The 18,830-nt window shown below is 34.5% G+C and overlaps 1 protein-coding gene across 1 annotated transcript in view; it reads right to left on the bottom strand.

The window, feature by feature from the left end:
- The window catches only part of LOC125232610, a 167,138-nt gene extending 149,528 nt beyond the window's left edge, over nt 1–17,610 (bottom strand). Inside the window, exons 1-2 of the mRNA XM_048138342.1 lie at nt 17,427–17,610; nt 16,312–16,371 (exon numbers count right to left, since the gene is read on the bottom strand). The gene's annotated coding sequence lies outside the window, so the exon portion shown is untranslated. The remainder of the gene's footprint in view (nt 1–16,311; nt 16,372–17,426) is intronic.
- Nucleotides 17,611–18,830: the final 1,220 nt, after the last annotated feature.

The raw sequence follows: 18,830 nt of genomic DNA, 5'->3' as shown, positions 1-18,830 counted from the left end.
AACATATAAGTTTTTACTCGTCCCTCAACTACCTACGTATAAATTACCAACTGAAGTTCACTAGTTCGCGTTTACAACATAACGCCATAAACAATGACAACTTCTAAATAATTAACCCACTATATATAAACTTGTACCGCAAACATCATTATGAAAGGCTTTCGAGGAAACTGGTTTGGAAAGGTAGTAATTATCACGACCGCCTACTTTACCTAGAACCCTGATAGTTCTAAGGACTATCCCGTCTTCCTTCCCTTAATTAAAGAGCAAGGGGCCAAGGAAGCTCTCCTTATACTGGAGATGAAAGATCATTATCAGCACTAAGGCCTTTGATTGAAACTTGATACGATTCTGCTTGTAGTATAAATTTAAACGACTTTATGTTGTATTTTATGAATAGTTATGGTTCTCAACGGATTTTTACATTTTTGGTAGATAGTTGTAAATCTTGGTTGATTTTATGAGGATTTAATACCTCGTTTGTAGTATTTTGTTTATGATGTTGATGAACTAGGTGACCTTTTCCGGATTTGTTATTTTTTTATATGTATTTTTTTATAGATTCCTTTTTTTTTTTTTTTTTTCAATGTTTAAATACAATGTTAAAAAGCAGGGAGGGCTTTCGATTGGATTTAAATTAGTCTTAAGTTATTATTGTATTTTATTCCTATTTTATTATCTTTGCAGTGACAAAATAAAAAACAATATTTTTCTCAAACATGCAATGAAATATTGTCTTTACGTTCCTTAAAATGGGCTGGGAAGTATCGCTTTTTGGGCGCAACAACTCGAGAGGACTGTAAAGGGATTTCATATTATTTTTCAGGCCTAGGCCTGCAAAGTAACTTTTTTTTATAAAATATTGTCCTTTAGAGCATTTTTTTTTATTTCATTGTATGTTTGAGAAAAGCACTATACATGCCTCGGCGTGAAAACGGATTCCCGGCCTCGTATCCCTATCCGGCCTCGCTCGCACGCTCGCTCGGCCGTATATACCCACTTGGCCGGAAATCCTCATTTTCCCGGCCTGATGTAATGTACTATTGCACTTTAAAATATCAACAATATTTCTATGCAATTTGGAAAATTACCTTTTTCAAATTACTTTCCTATTAAGGAAGAAAAAGCGATGTATGATATAATCTATACCGCAACATTAAATTATTCCTTCGCATACAAAATTCTGCACGCGTAAAAAGTATTTCCTTACAACCAAATCATTACCCGAAATTTCACGAGGCAACTTCGATTTCATCTGTCTCATTACCATTTATAGTCTAAGGGATGAGAAATATATTTTGTTAAAGTTATTTTATTAAACCCCAAAAATATTTTTTGTTAATATATTGCGATAAAATGTTGACGCACATACTTACTGTATAACTCAAAACTGATAATTATATTGATATTTAAAGAGTCCTATTTGTTAGTATAACATTAGGAATACTTTTGATTTATTTTTATATCATAAAATTTTACTTTGCCAATACAAAATCTTCGATTTATCTTTATTTATTCAAACAATAATGCATTAATGGGATCTAATGAAATAGAAAACAGAAACTTAAAAATTATTAATTTCTACATTGCGCATTTGTTTTAATATCTGTCAAATTTCAATTCGACTTGCTTTTCAACTACATCCCAATAAAGAAATGAAGCGGTTATAATTGAAACTAACTTCAACATTTTTAAAATATTATGTTTTCAAATCGATTATATGTTCTTTTTTTTTTTCATTAACTATCTCAAAAACTTCCGAACAAACTTACCCTATTCCTCGTCGCCAGCTCTTAGCGTATTAACCTTACAAAGTTCATAACTTAGAAGGATCGCACACGAGATAAGGATATGTGCAATTTACGTTATACGGCTTTGAGGGAACTCTGAAACTGAATGGTTGAAATGGCTTCAACAAAGGTTTATCGATACCACTCGATACTCTCGCTTAGAGGATTGCACATTAGGTATCGGGTTCGTACTTAGGGATGAGGGCGTTGACAAGAGAGATGAATATGGGGATGAAAATTGTGTTTTTAAAGTAATGATTTTTTTGTAGCGACGACGGGTTTGATTTTGTAGAGTAAAAGACAATCGCGGCAACGCTCAAGAAGGGTTGTTATTTTGACCGGAGGGTTGTATTTTATATGAGTGCATCTTGTATACCCCCTAATGCTTCAAACACTATATAAATTAGGTTTTTTTGTTAATAAATAATTTAATAAGTTTTAAATATATTAGTGTTTAAAATGGAGATACAATTAGCAAAGTAAAATCTAAACTGAAAATCAAAATATCATTAGCATTTTCGTATCCTAATATTGTTAATGAGTTTCTGGGAAGTTATGTAGGTAAATACGTTGCTATCTGACTAATAAATAGATTTTCAGGAAACCTAATTTTCTGTTGAAATTTTAATAAGAAGAAAATTATACAAAGAAAAAGCCAAAAACGGAAGGTGCAATGAAATCGTCTAATCTCAGCATATTGCTGGCGACTTCCAGCACTGATCTTCCGATTAAACCGTCCGGTGAAACAATCAAAATAGATAACAGCTAGAAATTAGAGATCACATACAAAATAAAATTAACATTAAACATACAACAGAAAGAAAGAAAGAAAGAAGTCTTTTAAACGATTACTAAACCTATTAACGATATCTGAATAATAGTGCTTGTCGTTATTCTTACCTATTTTAGCCAAAAAAACACGATGTATCTCATACTACATGTATCTGAAAAGATTTACTAAAATTACAAACTATTTTGGCTGAAGTCCGAATAATATTGATAAGATTCCGCCACATCCCTAAAAGCAAAGTCTGGCAAACCCCGAACAATATTACTATTCCAAATGTTCTATTACAGTAAGTGATATTTACCAAACCGATTCAATCAAGGCTTCTAACAAAAGCTTTCTAAGCTAGAAAAGAAAAACAAAATAAGAACGTCAAATTGATGTTGGTACTTAAGCCTTAGTATAAAACTACATTTTCTCTGACACTCAGAAAATATTAGCTACTAGGCTACTACTTTATTAAACAAGTGACCTCCTTTTTTCGTAGAAGTTACTTCGTTAACCACAATTTCGCAATTTCGGTTTCTTTCAACACCTTAATTGCCAAGAGTGGCACTGAAACTTGAGTTTCATGTGCTCTGACCCTTTAGTGCCAAGATGGACATTTGTAGAAACTTTTGATGGCAGTATTGTTTTGTTTTTGTTTTCTCTGTCTTTTGGTTCTCTTAATGTATTTTTAATATTTAGTGCGCTGTGTTGGTAAGGTCATTGTTATTACATAGATATTTGTATGTTATGAGAAATAATTTTTAAGGAACATTAAAGATGCTGCTAGAAAGTTGGAAAGCGATATGCTGCCACTACTAAACTTAGCCATCGTTGTGAACTTTTAACGTTCTAATAAGTTTATTGATAGTGCATTTTTACTGTCCTAGAAGGACAGTCAAGTAATTTAAAGCGTACTACCCTGATTAAAGCTGAGGTTTTATATTCAATATCTGGGCGACCGAGCTTCGCTCGGTTCTGTTAATTTCGTATCCTTGACATGTGTCGCCATCTAGTTCAAAAATCAATAATACCTACATCGAGCGAAAAAATTCTCAGCCTTAACAACACAACTACTCCACACGAGATGGCGCGCATTTCGCCACAAAAACTCAAATAGTGTATTTTTCTATTCGTTTTAGCCTTGACCTGTGTCGCCATCTAGTGTTTGCAATAAATAGTACTTACATCGACCGAAAGAATTCTGTCTTAACAATACAACTACTGCACACGAGATGGCGCGCGAAGAAAACGCATGAAAACTCGAAAATTCGCGTTTTCCGGGACCTAAGGATAAGTTAGACCGATTTTTCACCCCCAAAAACCCCCACATAACAAATTTCAGCGGAATCGTTAGAGCGGTTTCCGAGATCGTCAGTGTAAATAAATATATAAATAAATAAATAAATAAATAAATATACAAGAATTGCTCGTTTAAAAGTATAAGATTACTTACTAGCTTTCGCCCGCTGCTTCGCTCGCGTTAACTTCGAAAATTGCGGAATAGTACTCCATACAAACTTCCACCCCCATTTTGCGAAATTGGTGGGTTAGAAAGAGATAAAAAGTAGCCTATGTCACTCTCCATCTTTTCAACTATCTACACTTATAAAATCACGTCTATTCGTCCCTCCGCCGTGAAAGACGGACAAACAAACATATATACACACTTTCCCATTTTAATATTAGTATGGATACGAAGAAAACGAACAAAGTCCCAAACAATTGCTTACTAAAAAAATACAAACATATTCAGTGACTTATACGCTATCAAGTAACGTAGGTACTGTAAAACGTAAAAAAAATCATGACAGACAGTTGTTATTACACCATTTGTTTTCTGTTTCTATCTTAGAATGTAGTATCATACAAGTGCTACCGAGTTTCGTATCAAAAACTCTTGGGAGTCTGAACGCTGAATTCATGGGATCCGTGGGATACGTTCGAAATCCTTCGCTCGTAAAGACCGTACGGATCGAGCTCTCGACGATACCATAAAACAAGCCGACGTAATCGGCTCATCGTCCAGTTAGCTGATAAATTCAGCCTATACTGGAAGGCTATTAATTTATTAGGCACGATAACGTAACAATTAACGTTGGTACTTACGTGGGTGATAAGTTATTCGAACCAAATGTAATGCATGGACACGTTACATAGCCAAGTTAGACTCTCAGTTGAAGCTAGTCTTGCAGGCCAACTTAGAGGAAGGTTGCTATCATTGGACCACTTAACTTCGCTGCTCTATAATTTATAGATTTGATAGGTGAAGTATTAATAATTCTAATAAAAATAGTTGCCATGATTGGACCGGTCCGATGATAGAATCCACAGGTCCATTGATAGCAATTAGGTATCATATCACAAATAAAAATATTAAAAAATAGAGAAAACAAACGGCTGGAAACTGTTGTTTTAAATTTGCTCATTACTAAATGTTTAAGCATAATACGTCAACCCACAAATTCAATTGCAAAATGTATTTATACTTTCGTGATTTTATTCCTTCGCGTAATTTAACTTCAACAGCGCTCGAAATACACTTTGATGCGTCACAGGCGAGGCGTGACTGAGGTTACGGGGAGGTCCAAAGTGAGGCCTAAGCTACCTTGTACCTTACTGGATTCCGTCAGCACGATTAGATTTTGAAATATTCAAGTGGTCCAATCAAGGCGCTGGTCCAATGATCGCAACCTTCCCCTACTTTGACATTCAACAGAATAGATATTAAATACAATGATATTAAAATCATAACGCGCATTCATTTGGCTCATATATGTAGTACGCTCAAATACTATAGCACTATAGTGCCCGTTCGGATGCCCCCAAAAGCATTGTATTATCCGGTTGTTCTCATTGCACTTTTGTATTAGCCTGTGTAAGGTTAAAGCAAGCATTGAATTCGTATCCCTCCTTATCATTATTGATTAAATATACGATTTATCGCACAAAAGAACATCTTCATCAAGTATAAATTCTTAAAGTTACTGTAAAAAAAAATGTAGTTTATAGCCTCTCTCACAAATTATACGAAACATTTCCATCTGCAAAAATCATTCGTGGAAAAATAAAGAGCAAAACAACAACATCACTTTTCAATCTACTTAATCAAAATGCAATCCGCTTACCGATATTTGCGTTGGTTTACCGTACGTTCCTATTTTCCTTTAATATAATGTGCATAATATTTACTTAATATCTCATGTGAATTATTCTTCGTTTTCAATATTCCGGTTCATCAGTGCGGTTTTATGCAGATTCCTAGAGTTATCGTAATGGGTCTTGCACATTTCATTTTCTTTTGCGGCTGCAGTTTTTTCAATATCGTTAGGTTTCCCGTATTTACTTTGGCCTTAGTGAGTTCAATTTGCAATTCTTTGTTCCGGTTAGTTTGACGGTGCTGTTAACGGAATATGCAAGATAAGTTAAAATTTTAAATGTGTAATATTTCACATAGTGAATAATTTCATCTTAGGTACTTGTATTAATAGTTGAGGGCGGACTAAAAAAAATATATGAGCTTGCATCAAACTCCAGCAGTGGGACGCATAATGGGCCGTGAAATAAAAATGTTACAGTTTTTCAAATTTTGATATCGACCAACGACATCTTTATTATCACTTTTTTTGTAGTCTACTATGGCCTTATAAACTGATTTCGTGGCACCTTCTCGTTTTTATGTGTTCCTATTTGTAATATTTTTCTCTTTTGTGTGTTTACGAATAAAATTTATTCTATTCACATAGTCTCATGCTCAAAATCCTGAATATTCACACTAAGTTATGAATCCCAATTTGTAGCTGAGATCATAACGTGAACCGGATGAGTTGGTTCACTGCATCAACGGGTGTTTATTCATTGCCAATAAAATATTATAAATTATATTCCTTACACATTACGAAAACATATCTACTTTAGTACATTACAAATATGAAACAAAATCATTATCACCTTCCACTCCACTTCTTACAAGTTTAAAAGCCTGATTTCATATTTAGGTATACTCTTTCATGTATTTCTTGCTATTTTCAATTTATAATAACTTCTTCTTCTTCTTTACACCCTGTTACCCACTGCTGGGGTGTAGGGCTCGAATCATATTTCTCCATTTACTCCGGTCTTGGGCAGTTTGAGTGACCTCCTCCCACCCCATGTCTAGCACCCTGAGCTCCTGCTGAACCGAACGACGCCAGGTCGATTTAGGGCGGCATGGTTTGCGCTTTCCGGGTACATTCCAGGTGAGGGCCATTTTGGATAGGTGGGTATCAGGTTATAATAACTTACTACTTTATAATTATGTGTAGTTCTAAACTCAACGCACTTTTATACTAGTATAATGAAATGAAATTGCACCTGTTAATTTATAGGAGAATATAATCCTCTTTAACTTTAGTTCTATTAACGGTACTAAGGGTAACAGAGGTCTATTTTATGGCAGTGGCTTAATAGTTCCAGCACGTTTCTTCCTTACTGGCAGTTTATAAAGAATGAGTAGTGTGTTCTACTTTATATTTATTGAGACAGAATCAAACTCGATTCCTCTTGATTTCTTTAATAGTTTACTGGTCAATTTACCGCTTTTTCCTATGGTTTTAAACGCTAGGTTTAATTAAGATATATCAAAAGTTATCGAATACTACACCGTTTACGACTTTTAAATTGCTCTGCATAAAGCATAGTTAATTTAGAATTGGTACGCGATGGGAGGAATTTAATTTTTAAATGAAAAGAAAAAAGTAAACAATATTTTTTATTGCAGAATATAAAAGATCGTTTATTAATTTATAGCGTGTCACATATATTTCAATCATTCAGTATGTTTATGCACAAAATTACGGACTTTTCTGAAAATAGTATTCATCATCCTCTGAACAAGATTTTCATCCATCTTTTTTGTCTGTTGATTCCGTGTGGACCGCAAGGAGTGGATATTTTGAATTATTTTGCCACTATTATTTAATTGTACTTTAATGAAATAATGATTTGGGTAATAATTATTGCCTAGTAGTTTTCTGGAAATTCAACAATTTAGCAATCATTGACCCAGACCAAGGGGATTTTTCACGTATTTGTTCACAGTGCATTTTCGCCGGTCAACGTCCATCATCAATAACTTACAAACGCAAAAAGTTAGATCAACCAAATTTCTAATATAGAGTTATCAACGTATTAAAATTAAGATGTGATTATCAGTTTTTTTTAATTTTTAAATATATTTTTTTTATTCGTCGCTAAACGCGTGCCAATACTATGTTAACTATGCTTTATTTTAATCTTAATGGAATTTCGCACTTTAATGATCACCGTGAGTTTTTAATAACGATTTGATTGAATGTTACAATTTTTTATGTTTGTAATTGTTAGGAAATAAATTATAATCAGTGATCTTTTTAAGTATGCCGCTAAACCGCTAGGCGCGAATGTTTTCGATACATCCGACGTATACTTTTAAAGTCGAATTAAAGAGTAGTGACTCACAATTCAACTAGAAAAGTCACTCACATGTGGTATATGTTGTAAAGTTTTACCCCATGTCGACAAAATTGCTACCACGGCACACGGAATAATTACCTTTCATGCTGACAAAGAGACTCCATCAAATTCTGTCTGATTGCGGAAAATAGTACATTTCAATAGTTGTCTTTCACAAATTTCACAATGGCACTTGAAAGAGCCATAAAACAACTAAAGAGGTGTTCGAGTGCCGTATTGCCTATTGTCAAACAAAAGGCCCTAACTGTCTAGTTTTGTAAATGCTTTGTTCGAGTAATAACGTCATGGGGTCCTTTATTGTCGAGCTCTTGAACGACGGGGCATAGTTTATTTTAATAATGAAAGCACAATTTTTGCAGGTAAAATTAACTTATAGGTCAATAATGCTTAAAGGTGTAAGTGCCGCAATGGTAATAGACGTCACTTAACACATCATACTATTACAATTAATGTAAAAATCCATTTTTTTTGAGAATGACATATTTGCTTAAAAACTGAGTTAAAATAATGTTAGCTCTTCATGAATGGAGCATTCCGTACGCTGCACCGAAAATATTTTTGTATCAGTATTTGGTATTTATATTAAAGTGTTTTATAGATAAAATGTTTTAATTTTTATAAAAAATCATAAACCTACAAATATGTTTCAGGAAATTTGTAAATGTACGAGACAATGCCTAACAAATTCACGGAAAGCTAAATAATTATTATAATTAGAATTAATATAAGATAATTGTTATAATGTTACATAATCATAATACAGTAGGTACATGTTCGCAGAAAGTAAAATAATACACAAGTATTTCTTGAAGTTTATTAGGCTTTCATATTAAGGAAACAAAACAATTCGAAGAAGCCCCAAAAGGCGTAACGATTCCAGAGCACTACTAATTTATTGCGGAAAGTGCTCCTGTTGCTTCCTATTCAATTTCTGACCGCCAACAGAAAGTAACATATCAAGGCAATTTAACCCGTAAGCGAATACAAATAAGACAGGTATTGATGATAAAGATTAGTCGCATATGGACTGCCGGCCTAGCCAAAGTGATAATCGATGACGCTACGTGACGATCGAAATGCAATTGGCTCTGTCGCGCCAATACGGAAGAACGCTGGTGAGAGCTACGGATCGTAAGCGATAGTGACGTTGGCTAGGTAAGGCTAAAAGGTGTAGTTCTTTGCCTATTGAATACTACTACTAATGAGGACGTGTTAATAGACACTTCCTTTCCTTTATGTAAAACCAAGGGATTGTAATTACTTTTTATTTGAATGCCTCCCTTCAATTTAGGTGTCAATGGTTTTTTTGTTTGGATGACTACAACTTTATACGTATGTGGTTACTGGTTACTTACGTTAACGTTTGTCTATTGCTACAACGGTTCCCAAGAAAATGATGGGACGAATAAATTGAGTAGCTAAATAGTTAATTATTAGTAAGGTACAGCGGGACAAATCTCGACTGGGGAGCAACTGTAACTGATCCATTTTTTTTCCATGTTTTACAATGTTTGCATTATTAAATAGAGTGTCCACCGGTCATATATGGTATGCGTGTTCAGTACCAACACGTAGAAACGTGACATGTAGAAATAAACATTATAGTGTAATAATGGAAAAATGGATTAGTTACAATTGACCCAGTCGAGATTTGCCCCGCTGTACCTTACTTAGATTTAACATTTTTCGTTCGATTTACTTGTAGTCCCTGTAATAGACTCTGCATCACTACTTAAGTCACTAATCTTAGATAAGCTTTTGATTTTGCGTTAAAAAGAATAAATTTAATATAAAAGTTACGCATCAAACTACAGGAGTTGCAGGTAATATACATACATTTTGATATCGCTAGTGAATTGATCAAAGAAGAATCCGACATATTATTTGAAAATGCTTTCTTAAAAAAATACTTTTACATCTTTAAAGTTTTAAGTAGTAGATAATTTTCATTAAAATCAGTATTCGATCTTTTACTAATTAAAACTTGCTTCGAACATTTTAAGTACGACCAATTCCATGCTTCAGATTATAGCAGGATGTCTATAGCCTCCTTTCATCTTAATACGAAGATGGACAACTAATTTCCAACTCCCGACAAGTTTCAAACGACGTTACAAGTTCTCTCTTGATGTTTAATAAATCAGAGGTTCCACCGCAAACTTCGAAAACGAAAAACCGTCGAGCAACGCTGGTCCACACAAAATTTGACACTCGCTAGACGGAAATTATGACACTCGGTTTTTCAACTTTCAGGTAAAGAACCATTTTATTTTGTCATTTTGACACCTTCGTTATTTTTCATAAAAACTTTGTGACTTTGATAGATTTCTGGAAAGTGTCGTTGTTGATTGATTGATTCACCGATTTTCCGGTGTTCCGTTTAAAGAGCTGTTAATCGAGGATTTTCAAAAGGATACAATTTTTCGTACACAAAGTTATTAAGTCCAACAACATTCATCGTAACGCAACATTGTTTAACAATTATTATGAAGTATTTATTTATTTATTGATCAAAAAGTAACGCAGCATTATAGTTAACACCAAGGCACTGTGAAACTACAAAATAAACAAACAAAACAAGTATATAATTTTTTATCTCGTGTCTTGGTTACGAATTTATTTATTCAGTTTTTAAACGTGCGAATATTTTTTTTAAATAAACAGGAAATTAATTAAATTTCCAAAGGTTCCTTGCAAGTTTGACTCGTGGCCGAAAATATTTAATATAAGAAGATTGACATCGGCCAAATTTGCAACGTACCTGCGGAGACAGGACATGGAAACTTTTTTAATAAAAATACACTGAGCTAAGACCAGCCGCTACATATTTTATGATCGCCTTGGTTACTTTAGGCACCAATCTCTGTAACAGTTATTGAACAGTTTCAGGGATCTTTGTGTGACCAAGTATAAGTTATTATAAAAATTTGGACAATTGAAATAAAATAAATCATTGATCAATTGATAGAACCAGCCGATCTACTTTTAATTTTCGTAGTTATTATGCTCCTATAAAAAAAGCAAATCACTGCTTAGAGCCAGGAGAAATGGAAAAGCGGGCACCGTCCTTTACCCAGCCAGCACACAACACGCTCTTAATGACGATTTCTTAAATCGTCAGAGCCATTTTGCATCTTTTTCGTAAGCAACTTACCAATACTTAATAAATTCTAAAGTACAGCTTAATGATGCATTCAAGACCAAAAAAAACTTTCATTACAAACAAAACAGCAAACATGCCAGTCGCATGTAGCGGAAATCGTACCAGCTAAGTTAATAGCTGTACAATCAAACGCAAACACAGAACCAACGGTCATCACAAACTAAATTGCTTTTCTGCAAACAGCTATTAAAACATAAATAATCACACTTTTGAACAGTTTATAGTGTACCGAACATCGTTTAATTTGGTGAATTTTAATAGGTAATTTATTTATTGCCATAATTGGTTCCATTTGTGTCAGAATTTCCCTTTAAAGTTGTTTATGATGGCTATAATTTAATCAGGATTGAAATATAATGCCGGGAACGGGATGGCAGCAGACCATAACGTTGCTTACGACAAAATTTGTTCAATATTTGTACCATAAATCATGGCCGTGATCTGGTTTGGAATAGGAGGCGCAAGCGGCAGGACTCTATTAAGAAAAGCACTTTAGTACCTAATATCTTTTGATTTAATGTAAAAGACATATATATTCTTTTTCCTGTATGTAGTTTTGAAAAAAAAAAAACGTTAACCGCCTTTTGTTGTATTGCCACAAAGGTACCTAGTAGTAATTGATATTGTTTCTCGTGAATAAAAATTGCAAAACTAATACTTTCTGATTTCTTATGTATAAAATCATTTATATCATACTTGACATTTGTTGAACACTCCGCCGTTCCATAAGTCAGTAATGCCGTTACATCAAAGGCTCAAAATTAGACTGTTTACAAAACGTCCGGATCCGATAAAATAAATGTTTGGTACTGTACGTAAACAGCGCGGAATGTATGCAATATTTTATGATGGGATATGAATATTGACGAGATATGGCTTGCGTTATAACGGATGGCAAACATAATCTTGGACGGATATTAGTAATGTTAGGTCAGTAATTTTAATGTGTAAGTCTTCATAGAAAGAAATCATAACATGCGTTTCTAATTTATCATTTAAACTTGAATTCTCAATAATTACTAAAGCGTTGGGACTTGGGAGAAACAACTTAAGTCAGCCGGAATTATATCATGTGGTTTTTTTTTTTTTTATACTACGTCGGTGGCAAACAAGTATACGGCCCGCCTGATGTAAAGCGGTCACCGTAACCTATGGACGCCTGCAACTCAAACAGTGTCACATGCGCGTTGCCACCCCATTAGAAACTTGTACATTCCCTTTTGCTGTGTTAAGTACACAGTAAAAAGGAGTGTACAAGTTCTAAGGAGGGTTCGGGTTGCCGAAGACTCAAAGGACAATAAACGGAACAAGTTAGTTCCGTAAGTCCTCCCGTCATCAGCACACCGCACCCTCGTTGAGCTGGTGGGTGAAATGCATCTTTTAAAGATACCTTCTTGGCTTCTATATATAATATTTTAGAGCTGTTGCAACCATCAGTGTTTAACTTTAAAATGTCCCCAAACTTTTAATTGATACGGCTATAATGGTCATACAAGATATTTTCTAAATATGCATTCACTCCACCAGACACATTTATCCCGGCTGACCTTATAACTTACTTAACCAAAAGGTTAAGTTTCTCAGTACGAGTAAATACATAGTTCAATCTAAACCTTCATTTGACGACTGACTTATTCTCCTTTTCTATCCATTTAAATCCTTTACCCGCATAAACTAACTCTCTTAACAGTTAAAATCCTTCGAGCACATAATGTGCCACAATCGCAACATTACCGTCAATGTCAGTGCGATCATGCACTGGATCTGCACTAATGAGGAGACTGCATTACCCTTGCAATCGCATAAGGCCGTTGTTGCACTATCCAACTTCACTCCGTTAAGAATTGAGATCAGAGAATTTACATTGGTCCAACGCTAGCGGCGTAATTCCTGTTGAATCTGCGGAAAGCGACCTCTCAACCCGCAACATTCATGAGGATAGAAAGATCTTATACTGGCTTGGCTTGGCTTATACTCGGACTCGACAAGCGATTCCATGACACCTCTGTATTGGGGACGCGCTAAGAATTATGGATGCGATATCGTGCCCGATATCGTCTTCGACAGACGACAGTCAAGTCATTGCAACATGGTTTAAGTTACATGCAAAATGATGGCAAAGGATTTAATTGACAAAATAAGATGTGCGACCAAATTGTTGTTTATTAAAAAAGATTTGAGCTTAAACTGGATCAATACATCTTAGGGTAACCTTGGAATTTTAAGAAATCAAGTAAAACAGCAGGAATTATAATTAAAAGGGACAATAATGGTTTCGTTTCGGAAAACTTTCAACTCCGTTCTAATTAGGATAGTCAAACAGGACAGTGTAATGCACCCTATCTATTCACCCGATGGTGCATGTCGCCCTTTATCTGAGCAGCCAGCATCAACCTCCTGCTGCTCCCGGTACTGTTAGATTAGATCCGGTTAATTAAATGCTGTGTGTTGTGCAGATTGTGTATGTGAACAGCATTGTACGGAGACAACATTAAAATCGTGCTAGATACTATTAAATTTAGTTGTGTTGTGCACATTTTAGCTGTACCTAAATGTTAATAACTCAGTTGGATGCATGTGTGCTTTGTAACATAAAACTGCTTGTTTTGGTCTATTGAAGTAAATATGAGGTGTTTACAAGAACAACTTGAAAGCTGGGCTTGCAGTTCATTTAAAACATTCCCTAGGTGAGATTTTCACCAAGATCTACTTCCTGGCCATTACGTTAAAATGTATTCGCGAGATTTATATGGAGTCAAGTCGTGCCTGGGTTGCCAGTTAAAATAAATATAAAGACACCTCAAAGCTGTAATAAGACAAAGACTCATCTCGTATCAGTATCATAGTCAGATATGACTTTGTTTTACTAAAGTCACGTCTTGAATAATATTAAGTTACTTATTTCGTTAGATGGAGATAATAGGTTACTGAGAACTTGAATCTGATTTTGAAGTTGTAAATAATTGCAGGCATTTTCTTATAGCGTGAGTTGTTATCAAGATGCGTTTAATGCAGTTGAATAATGTCTTTCCGATTTGTAATTGATTAAATAAAGAAGTTTGCGATCATCATTCTTGTATTTATTTATGTAAATAGTATTCCTTACAAAACAGACAGTCTGCTCTTTGAGATTTCCCAATATTCCACTGTTTTATAAATTCCATAACTTTTGTAATGCTGATCCTACACTTAATAACAATATTGGAAACTACATTAGGTCAAACTAGCATTTGTAAAATGGTTAAAACACAAGTAATTCTATCAAACGTAGAAGTTCCAAGTTTACAATTTGCAAAGTAGACCAAGGAAAGCCCCGATGACGTAACAAATTTCTTCAGCAGAACCAGTAAAAATCTGAAGGAGATTTTATATTATTTACAAAGTCATAAACATAAAACCGTAAGCAGTCACCACAGAAATTCCCTCATAATAGAACTTGCTCCGAAACTCCCTCAGAAGCCTCCGCAAGCCTCTTTTATTTATTTTTCATTTTTCGTCCAAAGTCTAATGATCTTTAATGAAAAGAAGCCGATACGGCCACAGTTTTTTTCGCTTTGGCCCCAGTACTTTGAAAAGATGTTTCTTTTCAACTTGGCTTATTATTTATAGTTGAGTGATCATAAATATTTTGAGATTCTTAATTTTTGTACTATTGGAAAGAAATGTGGTTCAAAAACAGATTTACCTATATTCTATTTTAAACTAAGTAGTTAAGCAGGTTATATAGTTCATACGTGTTCTCAAAATTTATTTTAGGTGATATTTAGGCTATTTTGTAATTGCTGAATATAAATTTAAGACTAGGTAAATGTTAATGAAGGGTATATAAACAAAGACGCAAAGGGCCTAGTTTAATGACAACTTCGCGCGAAAACGTGGGAAGAGGTAGTCGATAATTGACGACATTCGTAACTTTACTAACGCTAGTAATAATCTATCGGAGAAACCAATAAAATTGGCCAATAAATGTTTGATACCTATAACCTATAACGTTCTTACAATTAACAAATCGACAGTTACTATTAACGAACATAATGCTAACGATGTACTAAAAATAAAAGAAGCACGGAATAACGTGAAAGTGACTACCAATGGATACATTGATAGAATGGGTACATCCATCATAGAACGTCAGTACAAGCATGTTAACCAAGCACTACATTTGTTAAGAATAGTTCGTTCGAATACCAGCCGTGATGTATATATGCTGGACCAAATTTTTAAGGTGCCAATGTTTTTGTGATGATGAGGAATTTTAATGATGCGTCATATCTGAAGTTTATTTTTATTCCTTTTTTACAAATATAACAAATGATTATAAATTTGAGTAAATGCCATATTCATGTCTAGATTTCTAAGATACAATCATGTATTTATGCAAAACTGACATAGGCATTTAACTGATAGGTAATGGCAATTGTTGAGGTGTGTCATAAGCAGATAATTATTTAGTTATGAATAGTTTATCGGTCAACCACCTACTGTTAAAGGAAAGTCACCCCACCAGTGATGATTCAGACACTTCTATGAAATTCATAAAGGATGTGTAAGTAGGTGTATATGCTTTGCAAGTTTAATTTTAATGTTCAAATTTCAATGTTGGTGACAATGATGAGAGAATTATCCTAAAATACACTTATTAAATTAAAGTCAAACACGACATGTCATACTAATGATACCAACATAATTATCCTGTGGACTCAGCAAATACAAAAGGAGTCGTAACAACGCGTCAACTCCAATTCAGAGCGAAGTTCTACGGAGCGTGCATTACAGAAATTAGACACAGACTCAACATAAACATTATGAACGTTAATTAGTGAATTTGTTTATTTTATCTTCAATTCTGTATTGCGATTGAAGATTTTGTCGTCATTGATATTTCTTGATTCATTTTTGATCCTGTTGAAGTGTTTCTTGCAACGGATCTTAAGACGTCATGAATGGATATTTAAAAACAGCTTGTCCTTACAACCAATAGAATTTTCGTAAACCGGCACATTTCAAAATTCTTGTATGATGGTCCAAATCGCATTAATTCTGCAACATAGATTTATGAATATGTAACTATGTAATAAAGAGAAGTAACTTACTTGTTTCTCTTCAATCCTGTAATGAAATTTCTTCTTAGAGATCTTGATGGGTAATATGATCTGCGAATTGATAAATTTCCTTAATTGTTTTACCGGATTTTTGGTCAGCTACAGGGGTGTTAGTGAGATCTGTTTATTGTATACACCTTATTTGCTGTATCAATATCCCGTTCGGTCTTTATAATAATTATCTATGTATAATTGTAGCAAATTTGTATATTTTTCCCATCACGGAACATTGCTGTTCAATTGAAATCATTGATCATCGTTTCGTGAAATGTGATGCTAATAGACGCAAAGAACTAAGAACCAATAAAACTGCAATAATTATTAAAAGCAAAGTATCATGGGTACCATAGGTAGTAAAAAAGTTATTAATTTGCTGTAATGTATTTAACGTTCACTTCTATATTTCTTTATGTGGTAATAACTGATTTATTATAGTTTCGAAACCCAATCTCAATGCAAGTAATGATCCGTAAATACACACGCATCGTTAGAACCCATACAAAAGTTAAACCATTAATTGATTTTCTAAAGCTATCTGTTGTCCAACCCACGGAAATAATTCTATTAACTTGCACGAATACAAGTAATTACTAATAAAAAAGGTAAGCTTCAATCACAAACAATACTCTATTGTTGTAATGAATTGTTTTGTTATGTGTTCATCTCGAAAATGCTATTTCATTGTTACTATTTATTCCACCCACGTGCTTTAATTTGAATAATGCTTAGATTAATATAAATCCATCAGTTCATTATAAATTTTATGATACAGCGGTTTCTGATTTACGTTTTCATATTTCGAAGTTCAAAGACCAATTTTGTTTATTTATTTTATTGTCATTTTATGGCCTGGTGCGAAACGTTTCATCAAATTTCAGTCAGATCAAATTACCTACTAAATAACTGTTAATGCTGAAACATCATAACATTTATCCTGTAACAAAATCATTTCATGTTTCCGCTGTACGTTTGCTTCCATTAAATCGTTGTCAGCCGTCAACTACATTGTCGGCGTCTCACTGAATATCATCTGACATATGTTTACTTTCTACAATCAAACAGATCACATTAACCACATCCGTTATATCTCGAAATGTAAAACTGACCATCAACCCGGGAGCAGCACTGAACGGCAAACTTTCGTCCGACTCTGAAACACAGTTCACAGCACAGTCACAAATCCTTCCGTCGCTTTATAGGCCGCACTATCTCGGGGCAAACATCCCTACACAAACATACGGGGCCGGTACGATGTTTCGAGCGCGAACGAGCCGTCGGCAGCGATACGCATCCCCCGACGTCCGAAGAGCGACTGACTGGCGGAATTATGTTTAGCTGCGGGGCACACCGGCTATTGCATCCGAGCATAAACGAAAACGGCCGAATGGGATTTTGAGGTGTGAACGAGACGGGTCACACTTTCTCAGCGAACGAGCGAGAGAGAAATGCAGGTAGGGTGGGAGATGGCTGCACTAGGGTTTCATCTATGCAGGTTGGGAGATTGGGATTGCATGCGTTTATGAGCGGAGGTGTCTGTGATGTGACAGCCCTGCGGAATTCGTGGCTCTTGAGTCAATTAGGGCAACAATAAAATTGATCACAATTCGGGTCAATCAAGCTATTAAGTCATTATGGTTGATAGATAACGATAAAACAAATATGACTGTAGTTTTGTTGATTGGGGAAGTGCTGCTACGTTATTGTTCCCGAGGGATTCAACCGTTTTGTAACTGTTGTTATACTTAATTGAAGTGATACATCGTAAAGTGCCGCAAGGGATGAAGTAAATTCTTTTTTATTTTATTTAACATATTGGTTGTATTGGTTTTGTCCAGCACGTAGGAGAAATTATGTTCCTGCTTCCTATCCGACTTGCATCACAAAACAAAACCTCCAAAACGGCCCAACTAAATGTAGGTACATAGTTCAATAACTTTTAATTGTGGTCTAAAAGTTCTAAAACTAAGTAATGTATCCTGTCTTCATTTTAGCGTGAATATTTTAGTTTTGAGGCTAATTTATTCTCATAAGAAATAGATTCTACTTCTTAAATAATATTTGAGTACGTAGATCAGATAGGTTAAGTAAGTAGGGATATTAACACATTCGTGGACACGTAGCATACGCGTAGGCTTTTGTTTCCTTTGGGCCAAAGGAAACAAAAGCCAAAGGCTTTGGCCCATGACAGATGATGTCACTAGCTGTCCGTGAACGTATTAAGGATAATTACATAATTATTTTTGAAGTTGGTTTACCATACCAAGTTAGTACTTACTTATAGGTGGTATAACTTCCAGACTTCAATAAAAACCGTTTGAATAAAAACTTTAAACCCATTCCGAATCTCGTAACAAACTTGTTTATTCAAAACAGCGAACTTCTCATGATAATAAAAAAACCGGTCAAGTGCGAGTCGGACTCGCTCACCGAGGGTTCCGTACAAACTTTCAATAGTTGAATCATCAAAATGTTATTCATAGAGCTCTACAGATTTGACTAAATCCCTCAAG

This window comes from Leguminivora glycinivorella, chromosome 13 (assembly GCF_023078275.1).
Source record: "Leguminivora glycinivorella isolate SPB_JAAS2020 chromosome 13, LegGlyc_1.1, whole genome shotgun sequence".
In the NCBI taxonomy this organism is placed as follows: domain Eukaryota; kingdom Metazoa; phylum Arthropoda; class Insecta; order Lepidoptera; family Tortricidae; genus Leguminivora; species Leguminivora glycinivorella.
This window is presented reverse-complemented; position numbering and strand designations above follow the sequence as displayed.